The 15,354-nt window shown below is 50.3% G+C and overlaps 1 protein-coding gene across 3 annotated transcripts in view; it reads left to right on the plus strand.

The window, feature by feature from the left end:
- The window catches only part of NSG1 (neuronal vesicle trafficking associated 1), a 164,040-nt gene that overhangs the window by 89,388 nt on the left and 59,298 nt on the right, over positions 1-15,354 (plus strand). The gene's annotated exons all lie outside the window — the stretch shown is intronic.

Below are 15,354 nucleotides of genomic sequence, written 5' to 3' on the forward strand. Positions count from 1 at the left end.
GATAAAGTACCAGCCAATCAGCTCTTAACTGTTATTTTTCAAACACAGCTTGCGATATGGCAGTTAGGAGCTGATTGGCTGGTACTTTATCTCCGTCCACTTTATCTCCATCCAGGGCTTAGTAAATATAGACCCCTGTATCTCAGAACAAATTAGCTCAGGTATTATGGTATATAAATAAATACCATAATCGCTTTCACCTAGCACAGATTTTCTTTAAAAGAACATAAATAAAATATTTTGTAATGGTGACTTTTCTGTGTCTGATGAAATTCATAGTGTATGAGTGGGGGCAGCCATGTTATACCCCTTTCAGACTTATAGAGCCGGGTTGTACATGGGAATTTGTACACGGGTGCATCCTGGGTGCAAACTGGCTTGAGACCCCTTTTAGACTTGCGGCCCAACCCGGCATATTGCAACCGACATACTACTGATTAAGGGGGTAATTCCAAGTTGATCGCAGCAGGATTTTTGTTAGCAGTTGGGCAAAACCATGTGCACTGCAGGGGAGGCAGATTTAGGGGTATATGCTATTGCGGTCGAATTGCCGCAAATGTCGAAAAAAAGGGGCATTTTCGACACAAAAAAATATTCGACAATGCAATACAGTACTTTTCGACAAAAAAACTGACTTTTCAGATTCGACTTTTTCAAATTCGACAGTTGTCAAATTCGACATGTCTGCTATGGTAAAAATGCGGCTTTTCGACAAAAGTATATTCAATTGAAGAATGTCGATTCGACAACGGTGCTTTTCGACAGTAATTTTGTCAATTTCATTCCGCCTCACTTTGCTGGCGGAATCTAATAAAAAAATTTAAAAACGTGGTTTTTTTGTGTTTTTTTTATTGCTAATAGCATATCTATTTATATTAGAAGGGATTAGGTACTTGGTTTGTCTATTAGGAGACACAACTATTATTTATATATTTTTTAAAATAATATATATTTTTTTAACTGACTAAAATAGAGAGAGCATGGTTTTCAGTGGGAAGGGGTGGGAATGGGTTAAAATCAAGAAAAAAAATGCGTGGGGTCCCCCCTCCTAAGCATAACCAGCCTCGGGCTCTTTGAGCCGGTCCTGGTTGTAAAAATACGGGGGGGAAATTGACAGGGGATCCCCCGTATTTTTAGAACCAGCACCGGGCTCTGCGTCCGGTCCTGGTGCAAAAAATACGGGGGACAAAAGACGTAGGGGTCCCCCGTATGTTTTACACCAGCACCGGGCTCCACTAGCTGGAGAGATAATGCCACAGCCGGGGGACACTTTTATATAGGTCCCTGCGGCCGTGGCATTACCCCCCCAACTAGTCACCCCTGGCCGTCGGGTGGAGAAGGGGTTAAAATGATGCAAATCGCGTCATTTTAGCCCCGCCCCCTTCCTGCGGACCCGCAAATAGCGACATTTCCCAATGCGGGGGCGGGGCTTAGTGATGTCACAGTCCTGCCCTGCCCCCCGAAGAAACCTGCAGCGTCTCCTCTCCAGGCTTCTCCCGGAGAGGAGAAATACAAAGTAGGTAAGTATGATACAAACATATATCTAAATCTTAGAGCCATCTCACCTGGAGTCACCCCTAGATCCTCCAAATGGCACTACAAGGACCAGCATGCCCTCCAAATGATGGCCCTATCTACAGTATGCCTCTCAGAACAGCAGTATAAAATGGTAGCTGCTCAATCAATTTAGTAATACTTCTCAGGCCCATGAAAGGGAGGGGTTATTGTACACAAGAAAAAAAAGAAAAGTTTTTCCCAGCACACCAAAAAGTGACTTGAACACTACATGACAGTAGAATATACTTGCAGATATTCTGGCTGTCCCAGGAGAGGAGGCAAGTATGTAATAGAAATAACCCCTTGTTTAAATGTATGTCAAAAACATCTTCTGAAAGAGATTTTTCCATGAATTGTTAATTTCATGCATCAAAGTGTTCATAATAATGTTGATATTATCCAGTATCTGACATTATCCATGCTATATTTTGCCGTTTAAAAAGGGATCAGCCTGATTGATATAAAACTGCTAAATGGTGCATTCTTATATCAGTTTTACCTTTCGAACACTATTATTATTATTATTATTATTATTATTATTATTAGCTGGAGCATAAAGCTGTTGATAGGGTGAGATTCTCTGGCATGATCCACTATCTGTGATCCACAGCCCACCAAGTCACCGGCTAATGATTACACAGAGCCTAGTTGAACTCTGAGGCTGCAGCCTACAAACACAGTAACAGCCTCTATTGTGTGGAAGTGGCAGGGCTGGAGAGAAAGGCGTCTAATACTATGTTGTGTGAGCCATGTCAGCCAGTGAACCACTTCTGAGCGCCTACATCCATTACTGTGATGGGGAAAATACATCCTTCCTACATCCGCTGATAGTTTTTGGCACTAGCATTACAGTTCCGGTGTTATTGGATGAATGCATGGGAAGTTTGATGCATAGTGTAGCTCTGGCATAATAGTATGGCGTTTAAAGGAAAATTATACCTTTATCTTCAATATGCAGTTTTAATTTATAAGGTATGGAGCAGTGACGTACTGGCCCGGGCACTCGTGAACGCACGCGCACGTCACGGGGTGCGCGCACATCACATTGTACGGGGGCGTGCTGCGAGTCATGGGTGCGTGGGCTTGTGACACGCCCCCATTACCATGGCGACGCTTGCTGGGGACGGGGGCACGCCACGAGTCTGGGGGTGTGGACGCGCAACACGCCCCCATTTCCATGGAGAACGGTGGGGGCGGTTCAACCTGAGAGCCGGACCTCCCGGCTCTCTGAGGTACTGGATCGGCCCACCTGCCCGTCGGCCCTTCTGGCATATAGGGCCAGATGGGCAGTCCGACCCTGGTATGGAGTAACCAGACCTTTTACTCACTATTGCATTATTACATGTTTATATGTGAACGTTAAAGAAAACTAGTATAGAACATACTTGCTTAGAGTGGAAAAATAATTTCAGGAGGATTGTGCAAGTAACCCTGAGATGCTGAGCATAGGGCACTGCGCCGCAGAAGGGGGCGTGTCCTGCTCAGCCCAAGGGGCATGTTTAGCTTTAACTATACATGGTCATTGACCATGAAAGATTTCAAATCATCGATGGTTTTTGACCGATGTTGAATACTTTTGCCATCGATGAGGGAGAATTAGATGGTTTCCCACCATCAATGGCAATGGTTTTTTTTTTTTTTTTTAACCAGGTGCCGAGAAACAGAGCATTGCTCCGCCTCCCAACACCCAGGAAGCTCCACCCCTAGGTTCTGATTGGCCCATGGGCCAGGCAGAGAAGGAATAGGGATACAGGGCCTAATTCAGTAAGGACTGCAAATTCTGCTAATTAGCAGAATTTGCAATCCTTCTGTTCGCATGCTTGGGGCCACCCATCGCAGGGCAAGGCCGCCCAGCATGCTGGCCACCACCTCCCCCCCCACCTTCAACAAGCAGAAATTAAGGATGTCTCCTGCCGGAGCAGCTTAGCTGCGCCCGCAGGAGGCCCGCCGCCATGTTTCTGATCGCAGGGGCCGCCATTATCACGCTCCACTATGCCCCCATTCACGCCACACCGCCCCCCATTTGCTGGCCTCCGCTATGCTCCGTCTCCACCCTGGAAATGGAGCATTGCCACCCCCCCCCCGTCCCACGACCGTCTCTGCCTGATTGACAAGTAGAGGCGATCACGTTTTCTGCGGCCCCCCTGTAGAAAATGCAGGCGCAGGACTGGCGCTGCGCATGTGCCCGCATATTTTTCTAATTTTTTGCTGTTGGATCGCATACTGCGATCCACCCTGAATTAGCCCCACAGTCGGTTAGTGTAATCATCGATGGTCAGCCATTGCATAGTTTACAACCATTGATGGTTACTTAACATTTTGTCATCAATACTAACCATCAACTGAGAACACATGGCCATATCTAGCTTCAACCCTTCTCACCACCTTTCCTCCATTTTCTCTGTCCCGCTTTATCCACAGACATTCTTACCCCTTTCTCCCAACTTCCTCTACTCTTCCCCTCCCTCTGTCTTTATTACCCCTTTTCTCTAACTTTCTGCCATCCCTACCTCATCTCTCCCCGGGTATGGGTCGTTGGGCCGACAGTCATTAGGGCGACCACTATTGGTCGACATGCATTAGGTCGACATGGTCATTAGTTTGACATGTACTAGATCGACAGGTCAAAAGGTCACCATTATTTTTTTTCCGTTTTTTTGGTGTTGTTTTCTTCGTAAAGTGACAGGGAACCCCAATTAGTGCACCGTGTGCGCTCGCTATGCTTCGGGCAAGGTACCTCGCTCCACTACCACTGCGCGCGGCACAGGTTACTATTCCTAATCGTAGTCCACGTGAATCGTAAAGTATGAAAAAATCCCAAAATGTAACAAAAAATGCGAAAAACTCATGTCGTTTTAATGACCCTGTCGACCTAATGCATGTCGACCAATAGTGACCGACCTAATGACTGTCGACCCAATGACCGTATCCCCTCTCCCCCATACTATCTCACCTCCTTTCTCTTCCCGCATTCCCTCTATCGCTCAGCTCCTCTCCCCTATTAGTCTCTCTCACAATGATTACATCTCTGTGCTGGAGAGTAGTGATCATTTTCTTGTAGCATATTTCTTCCTGGTAAATTAAGTGGTAAATAAGTTGTTCTACAAGAAAATGGCGGCTACTCTCTAGCACACAGTTGTAGTCATTACTAATTCTTCTCCCTAGTGCTTCCTCCATGTTGTTTGCTCAGCACTTGGCCTGGCTTTAGGGATAATGGGGGTCATTCCGAGTTGTTCGCTCGTTATTTTTTTCTCGCAACGGAGCGATTAGTCGCTAATGCGCATGCGCAATGTCCGCAGTGCGACTGCGCCAAGTAAATTTGCTATGCAGTTAGGTGTTTTACTCACGGCATTACGAGGTTTTTTTCTTCGTTCTGGTGATCGGAGTGTGATTGACAGGAAGTGGGTGTTTCTGGGCGAAAACTGGCCGTTTTATGGGTGTGTGCAGGCCAGGCGACAGGGGGGGTCAAAGGGGACAACCCTCCCGGGCCCCGAGCTTCAGGGGGGCCCCATCCAGGCCCGGCGCTACCTGCTCAGCGAAGGGATGCAGGGCAGGGAGGCGCTGGGACGGAGAGGCGCTCCCCCTGCTCTGCATTCCTTCCCTGCTGTGCCGTCCTGTCCCCACTGCTGCTGCTGCTGCTGTGCCTGTATGACAGGCACTGGCAGCGGCGCTTGTAGCATTAAAATCCTCCTCCCTCCGCTCCCCTCCCCTCACCTGTGTGACAGGACAGTGCTATGTATGGGACAAAAGGGGGCGGAGCTGCATGGGACGGAAGGGGCGGAGCTAAACGGGACCGAAGGGGGCGGAGCTACACAGACCAGGCTGCTATAGTGTACAGACTCAGAGGGAGACTGGCTTAGGTAAGTGAAGGGTGAGAGGGAAGTGTGTGTGTGTATTGTGTCTGTGTGTGTGTGTGTGGCATGTCTGTGTGCGTTTATGTGTGCTTTAAGGACGCTACTACTACAGGGGGGGCATTACGTGTAACGTCGCTACTAATGTTGGGGCCATTACGTGTAACAACGCTACTACTAGGGGGGTCATTACGTATGAGGACGATACTACTACTTGGGGGGGGCATTATGTATAGGATGCTACTATTACTTGGGGGGCATTACATATAATAACAATACTACTACTACTGGGGGGGCCTTACGTATAAGGACGCTACTACTACTGGGGGTGCACTATGTATAAGGATGCTACTACTACTGGGGGGGCATTATGCATAGGGATGCTACTACTACTGGGGTGCATTACATATAAGGACGCTACTACTACTTGTGGGGCATTACGTATAAGATGAATAAGATTGTGCTACATTGTGGCGTAATTTTGAATGGGGGTACTATTGTGTGGCTATGCCCCTTACTTGTGAGACCACACCCCTTTTCCCGGTGCGCGCCAAAGGAATATGGGAGGGCGCAAATTTATAGTTTGCAGGGGGGCGACGAACACCCTAGCACCGGCCCTGGCCCCATCACTTGCTTGGTCTGGTTGGTCTTCGCTTTGTTGCCTTCATTATGCTTGCGGCATGCCTCTCTGCCGCCCCGTCCCTGTCTGACGATCTGCTGCCGCTGCCGCTGAAGAGCCGGGCAGCAGAGCAGCAAACACAGGCTACACTGACTGTGTGAGTCAGGGCTCCTTATAGCAGCTGCCCGCAGCACTACCTCTGTCCAACCCTGCTCCCTACGTGCCTGGATGGCACCCTCACAGCCCGTCATACTGTATACTATGTCAAGGTACTGCCATATTATTCTATATAAATGTGTGTATGGTGAGTTCTATGTGTGTGTGTATATATATATACAGAGCCGGCCCTAACCAATATGATGCCCTAGGCAAGATTTTGGCTGGTGCCCCCTAGCACCGCCGCTGGTTCCGCCTCTGACCTTGCACCTCTTTCCCAGCACCACCAACCCCCATCCATAGCAGTCCTTATTTTGGTGTTTGTACCCCTATATTTAAAATAGGAATAGTTCGCACATTTGGCACACAGCCCAGAAAGGGGTGTGTTTTTTGCTGGCAAGGGGCATGGCCATAGAATAATAACCCCAATTCCAATTACGCCACACAGTACTGCAACTTTATTCACATTTGATCATGCGATAGTGTCCATGATTCATATTGCATCCCACAGTAGTATCACTTTACCTTATAAACATTACGCCTCACAGTAGAGCCCCTTATTCACATTAAATCACACTGAATTGCTCCTTATTCACATTACACCACACCCTATTGCTCTTTATTCACATTAGACGACACAGTAGTGCACTTTCTATACGCAATGCCACATAGTAGAGCACCTTATACACATAATGCCACACAGTAATGCCCCTTACACATATGAGACACATTATTAATGTCCTTATAAACATAATGTGCCTTACACATTATGACAACCTTTTATTAATGCCCTTTTAGACATAATGTCACTTACACATATGCTGCACATTATCAATGCCCTTATACACATAATGACACACATAGTGCCCCCTACACATTTGCTGCACATTTTTATTAGTGCCCCTATACACATAATGACACACATACAGTAGTACCCTGTTACACATATGCCGCACATTATTAATGCCTTTATACACATAATGACACACATAGTGCCCCTTACACATATGTTGCACATTATTAATGCATTTTTACATGACACACATAATGCTTCTTAAACATATTCCGAACACTACTGCACAACCAACCCACTCACATGCACACAGCACTCACACTGCCACTAACACTGTGACCTCTGCCTCTGCTTGTATACAGATGTGTCCTCATAAATCTTGCCTCAATGCTAATAAAAATGCATCTTATTTGCATTGCTATGTGACTAGGATGCACAAGCAGCTTCTGCTGATTAAAATGATATGCAGCATGCCTATATACTGTATGAGACTGTGTCTGTATCTGCATATGAAATTCTACACACAGAATATAGGCATGCCGCATATCATTTTAATCAGCAGAAGCTGCTGATGCCCCTAGGCATATCAAATGCCCTAGGCAATTGCCTAGTTTGCCTATGCCTATGGCCGGCTCTGTATATATATATATATATATATATATACAAAAAATGTCCCTGGCACTCCGGACTTCCGTTCACCTTGCTCCGGTGCCCTCCCCTCAGATCTGCATCTGTGTATATGGTCCTTGTATGCCGCCCATACAAGGACCATATATATATATATATATATGTGTGTGTATATATATGTATAAATTATAATATATATACTGTATATTTTATATATATACAGTATATGTGTGTGTGTGTGTGTGTGTGTGTATATATATATATATATATATATACTAGGTGATTCATCGCGCCCTACGGGCGCTCTTCACACCGTCGTTAGGGGCTACGACCCGTTAACCGGGTGTAGCGGGGGGAGAGGTGGGTATGGGGGTGGAGTGGGGGGGTGTCACGGGTGGGGGAGGGGGCGGTTTGCCGGTGTGGTGCATTTGGGGGGGGGGGGGTTTGAGGGTGCCACGGTTGCAGGGGCAGGTGCTAAAGGTAGGGGAGGGGTGGGGGTGCGGGAGCAGGGGTGCTGTGCGTAGGAGAGGGGCGGGGGTGCCATGGGTGGGGGGTTGGGAGCAGGGGTGATGTGGGTGTGGGAGGGCTGTGGGAGAAGCTGGTGTGGGAGTGCCGTGGATGAGGAAGGGGGGGTGCTGGGGGTGGAGGGACAGGTGCGGAGGGGGGGCAGGGGCTGGAGCAGTGGTGGTGCAGTTGGGTGGTGGGAGGCAGCTGCTGGGGTTCCGAGGGTTGGGGCGGTGGTGCGGGTGGGGGAGGGGTGGGTGCAGGATGGGGCAGTTGCGGTGGTGGTGCGGGTTGGGTGAAGGGTGCAGCAGGGGGGAGAGGTGGGTATGGGGGAGGGGCAGGGTTGCAGCGGGTGGGGGAGGGGCGGGGGGTGCTGCAGGTGTGGGAGCTACGGGTGGGGGCGTGAGTGCCGCGGGTGGGAGCGGATGTGGGGGATGCGTTGGGTGCCGCAGGGGGGGCCAGAGGGTGTTGGTGCTGTGGGTGGGGGAGGGGGCAGAGTGCCACGGGTGGTGCGGGTGTTGGTGCTGCGGGTGGGAAAGGGGGTGGAGTGCCACGGGTGGTGGGTGGATGCGGTGGGTGTCGCGGGTAGGTGGCGTGGGTGTTGGTGCTGCGGGTGGGAGTGCCGCAGGTGGGGGGCGAATGCGGTTGGTTGCCTCGGGTGTTGGTGCTACGGGTGGGGGAGGGGGCGGGAGTTCCGCGGGCGGGTGGCGCGGGTGTTTGTGCTCTGGGTGGGGGAGGGGACGGGAGTGCCGCGGGTGGTGGGTGGATGCGGCGGGTGTTTGTGCTACGGGTGGGGGCGGGAGCAGTGGCGCCACAACGTGGGTGCGGAGGGTGCGGCCCGCACCCGGGTGTTACCCTCTGAGGGGTGACACCAAAGTGCCGGCTCCTGTCACAGTCCAGAAGCCAGCACTGCAGATTCAGCAGTGTCCGGGTGAAGGCCGTATGCCCCGACCTACAATGTGCCGAAAACGGGGGTCGGGACGCGGAGCCACGCCCCCTTCCGCGAAGCCACGCCCCCTTTTCACCCGCGACCGCGGGTAAGTGACGGGTGGATGCCGCGGGTGGGGGACAGATGCGGGTGGTTGCCGCGGGTGGGAGGGGGGGCGAGTTGTGCCGAAAACGGGGGTCGGGACGCGGAGCCACGCCCCCTTCCGCGAAGCCACGCCCCCTTTTCACCCGAGACCGCGGGTAAGTGACGGGTGGATGCCGCGGGTGGGAGGCAGATGCGGGTGGTTGACGCGGGTGGGAGGGGGGGCGAGTTGTGCCGAAAAGGGGGGTCGGGACGCGGAGCCACGCCCCATTTTCACCCGCGACCGCGGGTAAGTGACGGGTGGTTGCCGCGGGTGGGAGAGGGAGCGAGAGCAGCTGCCAGTGCTCAGCATGTCCCCCTGAACTCTGCAGCAGCCGCTAGTCTGTGAGGCGGGTAGTGTGAGTTCCGCTCACAGTCAGCGGCTGCGATGTCACCAGAGAGTGTATGGGGAGGAGGGAGACAGGGGACTGGGCGGAGATGGGGAGGGGACTGGGCGGAGATCGGGAGGGGACTGTTCCTGGCCAGATCTGTGCCTGTGACTCCGCCCAGCGTTACGGGCACAGAGTCACAGACTTGGGCAAATATATAGGAGATTTTTTTTTTTTTTACAGCGACTTTGTGCTTTATAAGGGGGGGGGGAGTCAAGGCAGGGTGGGGGGGCCCCGGAGAAATTGGTGTACCGGGCCCCAAGATTTCTCTTGCCGGCCCTGGGTGTGTGTGAAAAAATGCTGCCGTTTCTGGGAAAAACGCGGGAGTGGCTGGAGAAACGGAGGAGTGTCTGTCCGAACGCTGGGAGTGTTTGTGACGTCAAACCAGGAACAAAACTGACTGAACTGATCGCAGATGCCGAGTAAGTCTGGAGCTACTCAGAAACTGCTAAGAAGTGTCTATTCGCAATTCTGCTAATCTTTCGTTCGCAATTTTGATAAGCTAAGATTCACTCCCAGTAGGCGGCGGCTTAGCGTGTGCAATGCTGCTAAAAACAGCTTGCGAGCGAACAACTCGGAATGAGGGCCATTGCCAGACAGTTTTCATCAGACTCCTTGACATTCTGGGAGAGTTGTTATATAGACCTGCGGCAATATGCTTTTATATTTTCATAGAGCTTCTCGCAGGCTTTTAATATCATACTTTACAGTGAGTTGTGGTGTGTAATAGGGGTTGGGAATGCCAGCGGGCAGGATTCCGGCGGTCAGTATACTGACACCGGGACCCCGGCATCAGAATGCCGGCAGCAGGGAGAGCGCTAGAAAGACCCTTGCAGGCTCGCTGCGGCCTCGGCTCACTGCAGTCGGCACAGGTTCTATTCCCACTCTATGAGTGTCGTGGACACCTACGAGTGGGCATAGCCCTGGCACAGCTGTCGGCATTCTCGGTGGTCGGGATCCCGGCGTCGGTATTCTGACCGCCGGTATATTAATTACATCCCTTGTAATAGATCCCAAAGAAATGGGGACCAAATTATTAAAGGGTTTAAAGTCCTATTGCATGTGATTTCCCCCATAAACGGTTAGATGCTCCAGAAATAGTTTCTCCATATCTTTGATGCTTGTGCCACCCAATTGCCCATGCGTTATCAACCTTTTATTAAATGAACAGGAAATTGCAGATTACTGTGCATAATGCTATATTCCTTTGGTCCCAAATATTCTCTTCCAAATTGTCGCTTGTGAAATCTGTATTAAAAGAATCTATCGCCCACATGATGAAGCAAATGTCATTATCAAGTCATGCACAGCTGACAAGTATGAAAAGTCAGCGGGTATACTACTCTTAAACACCAAGGGCCTTGTGTCATAGCCTGCGAGGTGCCGGAATTGGCGCAATTGTGGCGAACTAGCCTGTAGATTTAAAGCCCCAATAAGTAAACTATCCTGGTTTTGTCCTTTAAATGATTTGCCCTTTAAAAATATAGGCCCTCATTCCGAGTTGATCGGTCGCAAGGCGAATTTAGCAGAGTTACACACGCTAAGCCGCCGCCTACTGGGAGTGAATCTTAGCTTCTTAAAATTGCGACCGATGTATGCGCAATATTGCGATTACTAACTACTTAGCAGTTTCAGAGTAGCTCCAGACTTACTCTGCCTGTGCGATCAGTTCAGTGCTTGTCGTTCCTGGTTGACGTCACAAACACACCCAGCGTTCGCCCAGGCACTCCCACCGTTTCCCCGGCCACTCCTGCGTTTTTTCCGGAAACGGTAGCGTTTTCAGCCACACGCCCCTGAAACGCCGTGTTTCCGCCCAGTAACACCCATTTCCTGTCAATCACATTACGATCGCCGGAGCGAAGAAAAAGCCGTGAGTAAAATTACTTTCTTCATAGTAAAGTTACTTGGCGCAGTCGCAGTGCGAACATTGCGCATGCGTACTAAGCGGATTTTCACTGCGATGCGATGAAAAATACAGAGCGAACAACTCGGAATGAGGGCCATAGGCTCTATGGAAGGAATCCCGCCAGTTCCTGCAACTCGAAGGCTATTACATAAGGGCACAAATGGCCAAAGACTACACTCTTGTACTGCTGTACAAATTCCAAACATATTATAACCACCACATGAAGCCATTGCTGTATGATAATCCTCTTCAACTGCAAAACACCCCTATAAAAGTGAATGGAAACTGGTGCACAGGATAAAGGTGTTATAGCCCTTAGCAATCTCCTATATAATAGCCCAGATCTGTAACTCTGTGACTGTATGTATAATGCTGGGCGGAGTCACAGCGCTGGATGGAGTTACAGTCACAGACCTGGCCAAATATATAGGAGCTTTGTGTGATGTCCCAGCGGTGCTGTACAGGGGGAGGTCTCATGTTATAGACATTTACCACACAAACCGCCATCACCGTGCAGGAGGAGGCAGCAGCCACCGCTGAGGAGAGCAGAGTGCACAGCGAGAGCAGGTAACCCCCACACGGAGGCCTGCGGCTTATCGCTGTCCCTGTCTCCGCCTCCTGGCCCGGAGCAGCCGCCCCTGCAGCTGCGCGAGGGAGGCGCCCAGGTCTGGCCTCGGCCCCGCACAATGAGCCGCCTCCTCTTTCTCTGCCGGGTGTCAGTGACTCGCCTGGAAATGTCCCATCCAGCTGCACCCGGATCGCCCACACTTTTGAGTCAGCCAGGGTCACTGCTGCTGCCGCCCAGTCACATGCAATGTCCCTGCTGCTGACACAATGGCTGGCCAGGGGGCCCTGGCACTACATGAGGATGACTGTTATATGTATCCTGCAGCTAGGGGGACATTGTTACATATGGGGTCATACATGGCTGTGTACATGTGTGTCTGCAGCTACATATGTGTGTATGTAGGGAAGTACTCTGTGTGGTACAATGTTGAATTTCTCTACTTAATAGCGCCACTTCCGGACCCCCTACCCACCTGCGGCACCAGTGCACCCGCCCCTCCACCAACCACAGCGTCTCCGGACCTCCTCCCCCATCCACCGCACCCCAGTCCCTCCCCCTCCCGCGCCACCCCCGGACCACCTACCCCACACGCGGCACCCCCGCAACCACCACTTCCCCACCGGCAGCGCCTCTGGAACCCCTCACCCATCCCCAACAGCCCCGCACCTACCCCTCCCACGGCACCGCCGCCCCTCCCTCAACCGCAGCGCCTCCGGACCCCCTCCACCATCCGCAGCCCCCACTCCACCAACCCCTCCCCGTCGCAAGGGGCTACGCCCTCTTCACCATCGGACAACGCTTCGTCGTGCAATATTTTACAACTAACATAACTAGGAATGCAGGTAATACTTCATCTCCTACATAATAGCCCAGAGTGACTGTGTGGCTAATGCTGGGCGTGGCTAGGAGCTCTCATTGGGTTAGCGCCAGGGTAGATCCTCCCCCTGGTGATGTCAGAGGTCACTTCACCAACTTGATCTTAGCGGCAGTGTCGAATAGTGCTGCTGCGGCTGTGTGTATGGGTCGCGCCTCCGCCGCCAGAGTAACATGCACGTGTTGTGGCACTCCGGACAGCAACAGCACCGAGGAGAGGGGGCATCTCCACACAGGAGAATACCGGCTGGACTTCAGTAAGTAGCGCGGCTGCATCAGCGGAGGGCTACAGGAGCCCGGCAGTGCGCTGCTGCTCTCCCCTTTCCTGCCGTGCACAACACATGGCCCGGCTCTGCGCTGCCTGTCTCCGGGAGAGCCCTGCTGCTGTGTCCCGGCTCTGCCGGTCATGACCTTGCGGCGCCATGTGTCATCTATGCTGTGCCTGTGTCCCCTATACTGTCACCTCTGCGGTGCCCCAGCTGGATGCACCTCACGCAATCCCGCACCTCCCCCACCCACGGTGGCTCCGGACCCCCTCCCCCACCGCGGCACCCCCGCATCCACCCTTCCCCCAACTACGCAACCCACGCACCTGGCCGTCCCCCACCCGCCGCACCCCCTCAACGCACCTACCCCACCCCCAACACCACCACCACAATGGCTTAGGACTCCCTCCCCATATAATCAACATATTGCATGCCCAAAGGCCATGCAAGGCTTAAGGGGGCGTAGCCCAATGCGACGGTGTGAAGAGCACCCGTAGGGCGCGATGAGCCTCCTAGACAATAATATGTTTGATTTCCGTTTCTAAACTGCTTTAGTCTAGAAACATTAGGATGACATGGTCACTAGGTCGACATGGGAAAAGGTCGACATGAGTTTTTTGTTTTGTTTTTTTGTGTCGTTTTCTTCATAAAGTGACGGGGTACCCCAATTAGTGCACCGTGTCCCCTCGCTGCGCTCGCTCTGCTGCGCTCAGCACAGGTTACTATTCCCAGTCGTACTCCACGTGGATTGTAAAGCATGAAAAAGTTCAAAAAAGGGGGGGAGTGAAAAATGCATGTCGACCTTTTTCCATGTCGACCTAGTGACCATGTCGACTAATAGTGGTCGACCTAATGACCATATCCCCTCAGAAATAATGAGGGGTATATTTAATAAAGCTGAGAATAATGAAAAGTGGTTGCCCATAGCAACCAATCAGATTCTAGCTATTTTCTATAATGTACTAGATAATTATAACTAGACTCTGACTGATTAGTATGGGTTACACATCCGCTTTTTGTTTTTAAGAGGTTTTAACTAATCTACCCCTGAGTCACTTGGTCAGTATTAAACACTAAGGACATTTCCAGGGGCAAATGTTGGATAAGATCTGACTGCCCCTGGGTAGCAGGGACATTAGGCAGCTACGCAGAGACACCGGGGTCTATGCACTGGGGGGTCTATTTACTAAGCCTTGGATGGAGATAAGGTGGACGGAGATAAAGTACCAGCCAATCAGCTCATAACTGTCATATTCAAATCCTGCCTCTGACATGGCAGTCAGACGCTGATTGGCTGGTACTTTACCTCCGTCTACTTTATCTCCATCCAAGGCTTAGTAAATACAGGTGAAACTCATAAAATTAGAATATCGTGCAAAAGTTCATTTATTTCAGTAATTCAACTTAAAAGGTGAAACGAATATATTATAAAGACTAATTACATGCAAAGTGTATTTCATTCAAACCCTTATTTGTTATAATTGTGATAATTGTGGCTTACAGCTTCAGAAAACCCCAAATCCAAAATCTCAGAAATGTAGAATAATCATGCATACAGTATGTACTCAGTACTTGGTTTGGGCCCCTTTTGCATGAATTACTGCCTCAATGAGGCGTGGCATGAATTCTAACAGCCTGTGGCACTGCTGAGGTGAACCCCATAGAGAATCTATGGGGCATTGCCAAGAGAAAGATGAGAGACATGAGAATGAACAATGCAGAAGAGCTGAAGGCCGCTATTGAAACATCCTGGTCTTCCATAACACCTCAGCAGTGCCACAGGCTGATAGAATCCATGCCACGCCGCATTGAGGCAGTAATTTATTCAAAAGGGGCCCAAACCAAGTACTAAGTACATATGCATGATTATACTTTTCAGAGGGCCGACATTTCTGTATTTAAAATCCTTTTTTTATTGATTTTATGTAACAGTCTAATTTTCTGAGATTTTGGATTTGGGATTTTCTTAAGCAGTACGCCACAATCCTCAAAATTATAACAAATAAAGGCTTGAAATATCTCACTTTGCATGTAATGAGTCTATTTAATATATTAGTTTCACCTTTTAAGTTGAATTACTGAAATAAATTAACTTTTGCACGATATTCTAATTTTATGAGTTTCACCTGTAAACCCCTAAGTCTTGGAGAGAGAGAAAGTTGACGGATATAAAGTA

This window comes from Pseudophryne corroboree, chromosome 1 (assembly GCF_028390025.1).
Source record: "Pseudophryne corroboree isolate aPseCor3 chromosome 1, aPseCor3.hap2, whole genome shotgun sequence".
NCBI classification, from domain to species: Eukaryota; Metazoa; Chordata; class Amphibia; order Anura; family Myobatrachidae; genus Pseudophryne; species Pseudophryne corroboree.